Source organism: Drosophila mojavensis, unplaced genomic scaffold (assembly GCF_018153725.1).
Source record: "Drosophila mojavensis isolate 15081-1352.22 unplaced genomic scaffold, ASM1815372v1 contig_55, whole genome shotgun sequence".
NCBI classification, from domain to species: Eukaryota; Metazoa; Arthropoda; class Insecta; order Diptera; family Drosophilidae; genus Drosophila; species Drosophila mojavensis.
Window position 1 is genome coordinate 19223 of NW_025318879.1, and position 8278 is coordinate 27500.

At 33.8% G+C, this 8278-nt stretch overlaps 1 non-coding gene across 1 annotated transcript in view; it reads right to left on the minus strand.

Moving 5' to 3' along the window:
- Positions 1-4522: 4522 nt before the first annotated feature.
- LOC122757372 overlaps positions 4523-8278 on the minus strand; it is a 3969-nt gene continuing 213 nt past the window's right edge. Inside the window, exon 1 of the ribosomal RNA XR_006357398.1 lies at positions 4523-8278. This exon is cut by the window's right edge and continues 213 nt beyond it. This is a non-coding gene — a ribosomal RNA (large subunit ribosomal RNA).

The window sequence follows — 8278 nt, forward strand, 5'->3', positions numbered from 1 at the left end:
CTTAACTTCATTATTCTTTATTATATTATATTAATAACCTATGCTGGCAAGGCAACACTCCACATTCATATGAATTTTTCATTTTTAATTTTCTCTCATATGAACTTGCCTTGCGCAACACCACTCCCCTATATAGGTTTCTGGACACAATCTCTTTATATACGCCATTTTTTCCAAAGGGAACCACTCACCCATATATTGTCATGTATTACATATAATACAATCACTTAACTTCATTATTCTTTATTATATTATATTAATAACCTATGCTGGCAAGGCAACACTCCACATTCATATGAATTTTTCATTTTTAATTTTCTCTCATATGAACTTGCCTTGCGCAACACCACTCCCCTATATAGGTTTTTGGACACAACTTGTTTATATACGCCATTTTTCACATGGGGCACCACAGACCCTTTGCATTTTCATGTATTATTTTAATGATACAATCACTTAATTTCATTATTCTTTATTTATAATTATATTACATTAATATTCTATGCCTTTCAGAACATCTTAGTTACATATTTTATATTTATATGCTGGAACCGAGGTTCTCTCTATATATTATAAGTGGAACCTCAGTCACATATTTTATATTTATATAGGTGGAACCGAGGTTCTCTCTATATATTATACGTGGAACCACAGTCACATATTTTATATTTATATGCTGGAACCGAGGTTCTCTCTATATATTATTTATAAGTGGAACCTCAGTCACATATTTTATATTTATATAGGTGGAACCGAGGTTCTCTCTATATATTATAAGTGGAACCTCGGTCACATATTTTATATTTATATAGGTGGAACCGAGGTTCTCTCTATATATTATTATAAGTGGAACCTCAGTCACATATTTTATATTTAATTTATATAGGTGGAACCGAGGTTCTCTCTATATATTATTATAAGTGGAACCTCAGTCACATATTTTATATTTATATAGGTGGAACCGAAATTCTCTCTATATATATAATATACAATCATTTAATTTCATTATTCTTTATTATATCATATTAATAACCTATGCTGGCAAGGCAACACTCCACATTCATATGAATTTTTCATTTTTAATTTTCTCTCATATGAACTTGCCTTGCGCAACACCACTCCCCTATATAGGTTTGTGGACACAAGGTGTTTATATACGCCATTTTTCAAAGGGAACCACTCACCCATTATTGTCATGTATTATATTGAATCACTTAACTTCATTATTCTTTATTATTATTATATTAATAACGCAAAAAAACATTTTTTTTTTCAGGAACCAACTTATAGGTTTCTGGACACAATCTCTTTATATACGCCATTTTTTCCAAAGGGAACCACTCACCCATATATTGTCATGTATTACATATAATACAATCACTTAACTTCATTATTCTTTATTATATTATATTAATAACCTATGCTGGCAAGGCAACACTCCACATTCATATGAATTTTTCATTTTTAATTTTCTCTCATATGAACTTGCCTTGCGCAACACCACTCCCCTATATAGGTTTTTGGACACAACTTGTTTATATACGCCATTTTTCACATGGGGCACCACAGACCCTTTGCATTTTCATGTATTATTTTAATGATACAATCACTTAATTTCATTATTCTTTATTTATAATTATATTACATTAATATTCTATGCCTTTCAGAACATCTTAGTTACATATTTTATATTTATATGCTGGAACCGAGGTTCTCTCTATATATTATAAGTGGAACCTCAGTCACATATTTTATATTTATATAGGTGGAACCGAGGTTCTCTCTATATATTATACGTGGAACCACAGTCACATATTTTATATTTATATGCTGGAACCGAGGTTCTCTCTATATATTATTTATAAGTGGAACCTCAGTCACATATTTTATATTTATATAGGTGGAACCGAGGTTCTCTCTATATATTATAAGTGGAACCTCGGTCACATATTTTATATTTATATAGGTGGAACCGAGGTTCTCTCTATATATTATTATAAGTGGAACCTCAGTCACATATTTTATATTTAATTTATATAGGTGGAACCGAGGTTCTCTCTATATATTATTATAAGTGGAACCTCAGTCACATATTTTATATTTATATAGGTGGAACCGAAATTCTCTCTATATATATAATATACAATCATTTAATTTTTTCATTATTCTTTATTATATCATATTAATAACCTATGCTGGCAAGGCAACACTCCACATTCATATGAATTTTTCATTTTTAATTTTCTCTCATATGAACTTGCCTTGCGCAACACCACTCCCCTATATAGGTTTCTGGACACAATCTCTTTATATACGCCATTTTTTCCAAAGGGAACCACTCACCCATATATTGTCATGTATTACATATAATACAATCACTTAACTTCATTATTCTTTATTATATTATATTAATAACCTATGCTGGCAAGGCAACACTCCACATTCATATGAATTTTTCATTTTTAATTTTCTCTCATATGAACTTGCCTTGCGCAACACCACTCCCCTATATAGGTTTTTGGACACAACTTGTTTATATACGCCATTTTTCACAAGGGGAACCACAGACCTTTGCATTTTCATGTATTATTTCAATAATGCAATCCATTTAACTTCATTATTCTTTATTATATTATTATAATAATCTATGCTGGCAAGCCAACACTCCACATTCATATGAATTTTTCATTTTTAAATTTCTCTCATATATGAACTTGCCTTGCGCAACACCACTTACCCTATATAGGTTTTTTGACACAACGACTTTATAAACGCCATTTTTCGCACTGGGCACCACCAATTTCTTTATTCTTTTTTTATGTAGACTGGCTGACTATATTTATGTATTTATTTACTGCTATATTATATATTATTGTATGATATAGTAAATTTGTTGACGACGCCTACTACTGTGTGTAGATCTCAAATGTGAGTGTTAACATTGGATGTGAAGTGAAATACAAAAGTAGTTTGATTAATTTTTGTGTAAAAATTTGTTGACGTCGCCTACACTGTGTGTAGATGTCAAATGTGAGTGTTAACATTGGATGTGAAGTGAAATACAAAAGTAGTTTGATTAATTTTGTGTAAATTTGTCGACGACGCCTACACTATATGTTGTGTAGATCTCAAATGTGAGTGTACATATATTATAATAAGTAAGTTTTCTTCATCAATATCGAGTTCTCATACTTAATGTTTTCTGACTTGTAGATTTCTTCTATCAATTCCAAGTGTTCTCTCTCTTTACATATTATATGTAAAATGGAACCTTGATTCCACATTGTATTTCTCATATCTTATATGATATGACTTCTCTCTTATAATAAGTTCTCTTCATCAATATCGAGTTCTCATACTTAATGTTTTCTGACTTGTAAATTTCTTCCATCAATTCCAATCTCTCTCTTTATATATTACATTTAAAATGGAACCTTGATTCCATATTGTATTATTTTTCATATCTTATATGATATGACTTCTCTCCATCAATGTCAAGTACTTATATTATAATAAGTTCTCTTCATCAATATCGAGTTCTCATACTTAATGTTTTCTGACTTGTAAATTTCTTCCATCAATTCCAATCTCTCTCTTTATATATTACATTTAAAATGGAACCTTGATTCCATATTGTATTTTTCATATCTTATATGATATGACTTCTCTCCTTCAATGTCAAGTACTTATATTATAATAAGTTCTCTTCATCAATATCGAGTTCTCATACTAAATGTTTTCTGACTTGTAAATTTCTTCCATCAATTCCAAATGTTCTCTCTCTTTACATATTATATGTAAAATGGAACCTTGATTCCAATATTGTATTATTTTTCATATCTTATATGATATGACTTCTCTCCATCAATGTCAAGTACTTATATTATAATAAGTTCTCTTCATCAATATCGAGTTCTCATACTTAATGTTTTCTGACTTGTAAATTTCTTCCATCAATTCCAAATGTTCTCTCTCTTTACATATTATATGTAAAATGGAACCTTGATTCCATATTGTATTATTTTTCATATCTTATATGATATGAGTTCTCTCCATCAATGTCAAGCACTTATATTATAATAAGTTCTCTTCATCAATATCGAGTTCTCATATTTAATGTTTTCTGACTTGTAAATTTCTTCCATCAATTCCAAATGTTCTCTCTCTTTACATATTATATGTAAAATGGAATCTTGATTCCATATTGTATTATTTTTCATATCTTATATGATATGAGTTCTCTCCATCAATGTCAAGTACTTATATTATAATAAGTTCTCTTCATCGATTTTGAGTTCTCATATATATATATATATATATATATATATATATATCAATCAATTTCACGGTCTTATATATATATATAAATGAAGCCTTCCATTTCATTTATATTTTTTTATATCTTTATATCTTTGTATCTTTGTATATCATCTTTGTATCTTTCGTTCGTAAGCTCTGTTTTATTTGTTCTGCTTTATTCCGTATACACAATTATATGCATACATAATATTATGGATATTTTTCGAATCATATCAAGCAAAGGATAAGCTTCAGTGGATCGCAGTATGGCAGCTGCTCAACCACTTACAACACCTTGCCTGTTACAAAAGTCGTTTACAATTGATTCCAGGCTTTGTCATTGTATTAAATAATGTTTTAAAATATAACTAGCGCGGCATCAGGTGATCGAAGATCCTCCCAATTTACTATGTTATATATAACATTGGCATCACATCCATTGTCGTCTATAAAATGAATTATAAACTTTTAATGGTTTAGAAGCCATACAATGCAAATTGCCCCTTATTTATCATTGCAGTCCAGCACGGATACGACCTTAGAGGCGTTCAGGCATAATCCAACGGACGTAGCGTCATACCACTGTTCGCTCGAACAAGTATTGTGCCATTGGTCCGTACCTGCGGTTCCTCTCGTACTACGCAGGAATGCTGTCGCAACAACGTTTTGTCATTAGTAGGGTAAAACTAACCTGTCTCACGACGGTCTAAACCCAGCTCACGTTCCCTTGCATGGGTGAACAATCCAACGCTTGGTGAATTTTGCTTCACAATGATAGGAAGAGCCGACATCGAAGGATCAAAAAGCGACGTCGCTATGAACGCTTGGCCGCCACAAGCCAGTTATCCCTATGGTAACTTTTCTGACACCTCTTGTTAAAAACTCTTTAAACCAAAAGGATCGATAGGCCGAGCTTTTGCTGTCCCTGTGTGTACTGAACACCGAGATCAAGTCAGCATTTGCCCTTTTGCTCTATGTGTGGTTTCTGTCCGCACTGAGCTGGCCTTGGGACACCTCCGTTATTATTTGAGAGATGTACCGCCCCAGTCAAACTCCCTACCTGGCAATGTCCTTGAATTGGATCATACCTGAGTAATTGGAGTTATACCAAATTATTAAATCAAAAACACATTGCTGCATTTTCTCATTAAAGAATTTGTTTGCGATTATATAACAAACTCGTGATACTTTGATCAAGAAGCTTGCATCAAAACCCAATACCATAAGACATAATTAATATATCCGTATAATGGCTAGGAAATGATACACGTTCCACTTAATCAAGTAAGTAAGGAAACAATAAGAGTAGTGGTATTTCATTGGCGATATCAAACCGAAGCCTAATATCTCCCACTTATTCTACACCTCTTATGTCTCCTTACACTGCCAGATTAGAGTCAAGCTCAAAAGGGTCTTCTTTCCCCGCTAATTATTCCAAGCCCGTTCCCTTGGCTGTGGTTTCGCTAGATAGTAGATAGGGACAGTAGGAATCTCGTTAATCCATTCATGCGCGTCACTAATTAGATGACGAGGCATTTGGCTACCTTAAGAGAGTCATAGTTACTCCCGCCGTTGACCCGCGCTTACTTGAATTTCTTCACTTTGACATTCAGAGCACTGGGCAGAAATCACATTGTGTCAACACCCGCTAGGGCCATCACAATGCTTTGTTTTAATTAGACAGTCGGATTCCCCAAGTCCGTGCCAGTTCTGAATTGATTGTTAATTGATAATCGTTATAATTTAAAAGAACTAATCGGTTGCCCGGCTAGTATTCTTAAAAATTTTAGCAAGAAAGTTCCACAATTGGCTACGTAACTAAACTATCCGGGGAACAAGAAACTACCATAAAATGATAGATCTCTATTTACCCAGAACGAGCACATAAACCATGTTATTGTTTCCCAATCAAGCCCGACTATCTCAATCTTCAGAGCCAATCCTTATCCCGAAGTTACGGATCTAATTTGCCGACTTCCCTTACCTACATTATTCTATCGACTAGAGACTCTTCACCTTGGAGACCAGCTGCGGATATTGGTACGGCCTGTTGAGAAGTTTGCGTATCCCCACCATAAATTTTCAAGGTCCGAGGAGAAAATATCGACACAACAGTATATGTCATGCTCTTCTAGCCCATCTACCATATCTCTCTGCGAAAGACTTCCATGGTAGTACGGCTATAAAACAGAAAAGAAAACTCTTCCGATATCTCTCGACGGCTTCTTTATGGTCGTTCCTGTTGCCAGGATGAGCACGAGGCCCATATTTAATAACAAACGGATACTCAACAGGTTACGGAATTGGAACCGTATTCCCTTTCGTTCAAAATTATTCAAGTGTATAAAAATCGATAATTAGGCACATTTTTGTTTATTTATTTTGATTTTTCTTTACTTGAAAATTTTCGGCTTTCGCCTTGAACTTAGGACCGACTAACTCGTGATCAACCACTGTTCACACGAAACCCTTCTCCACTTCAGTCCTCCAAGGTCTCATTCGATTATTTGCTACTACCACCAAGATCTGTACCAATAGCGGCTCCATGCAGGCTTACGCCAAACACTTCTATGCACACTATTGTACCTTCCTACTCACTAAAGTTTCAAAATTTATATTACAAGTAATATAAATCATCTACTTTAGCGGTAATGTATAGGTATACAACTTAAGCGCCATCCATTTTAAGGGCTAGTTGCTTCGGCAGGTGAGTTGTTACACACTCCTTAGCGGATTTCGACTTCCATGATCACCGTCCTGCTGTTTTAAGCAACCAACGCCTTTCATGGTTTCTGTATGAGTTGTTAATTTGGGCACCGTAACATTACGTTTGGTTCATCCCACAGCGCCAGTTCTGCTTACCAAAAGTGGCCCACTGGGCACATTATATCATAACCTTAAACTTCATATCAAGAAAGTTAAGGTTCTTACCCATTTAAAGTTTGAGAATAGGTTAAGATCGTTTCGACCCTAAGGCCTCTAATCATTCGCTTTACCAGATAAGATTATTTTATATAATATTTAAATGCACCAGCTATCCTGAGGGAAACTTCGGAAGGAACCAGCTACTAGATGGTTCGATTGGTCTTTCGCCCCTATACTCAATTCTGACAATCGATTTGCACGTCAGAACTGTTTCGGTCTTCCATCAGGGTTTCCCCTGACTTCAACCTGATCAAGTATAGTTCACCATCTTTCGGGTCACAGCATATATGCTCAAGGTACGTTCTAGTTAGAGGTATAAATAATATAAATACCATTATACATAACTATATAGAACGCCCCGGGATTGTGTTAATCAACTATAAATAGTTAAAAAACTAATCCCATTAATAGTCAAGTTAATTACGCTATTAGGTTTATATCCCAATAACTTGCACATATGTTAGACTCCTTGGTCCGTGTTTCAAGACGGGTCCCGAAGGTATCCTGAATCTTACGCATTGTTAATCATACAAGTGCATATAATAAACACAAAAATCAATGATAATCATGCCATTATATAATTCCGAAAAATTAACGCACTGTATTTATATAAATCTATCAGCACTTTATCAAATTTACAGCTTTTATTTCATGTTAAAACGCAAGCATTTTAATTGAAATAAACTATATGCCATAATTTTATGATAAATTAATATGCTAATAGATTACAATGTCCTTATATGGAAAAAATGCACACTATTATTATAATATTGTTTAAATATTACAATTCTAATGATGAATTTTCCATAACGGATATTCAGGTTCATCGGGCTTAACCTCTAAGCAGTTTCACGTACTATTTAACTCTCTATTCAGAGTTCTTTTCAACTTTCCCTCACGGTACTTGTTTACTATCGGTCTCATGGTTATATTTAGTTTTAGATGGAGTTTACCACCCACTTAGTGCTGCACTATCAAGCAACACGACTCTTTGGAAACACCATCTAGTAATCATTAACGTTATACGGGCCTGGCACCCTCTATGGGTAAATGG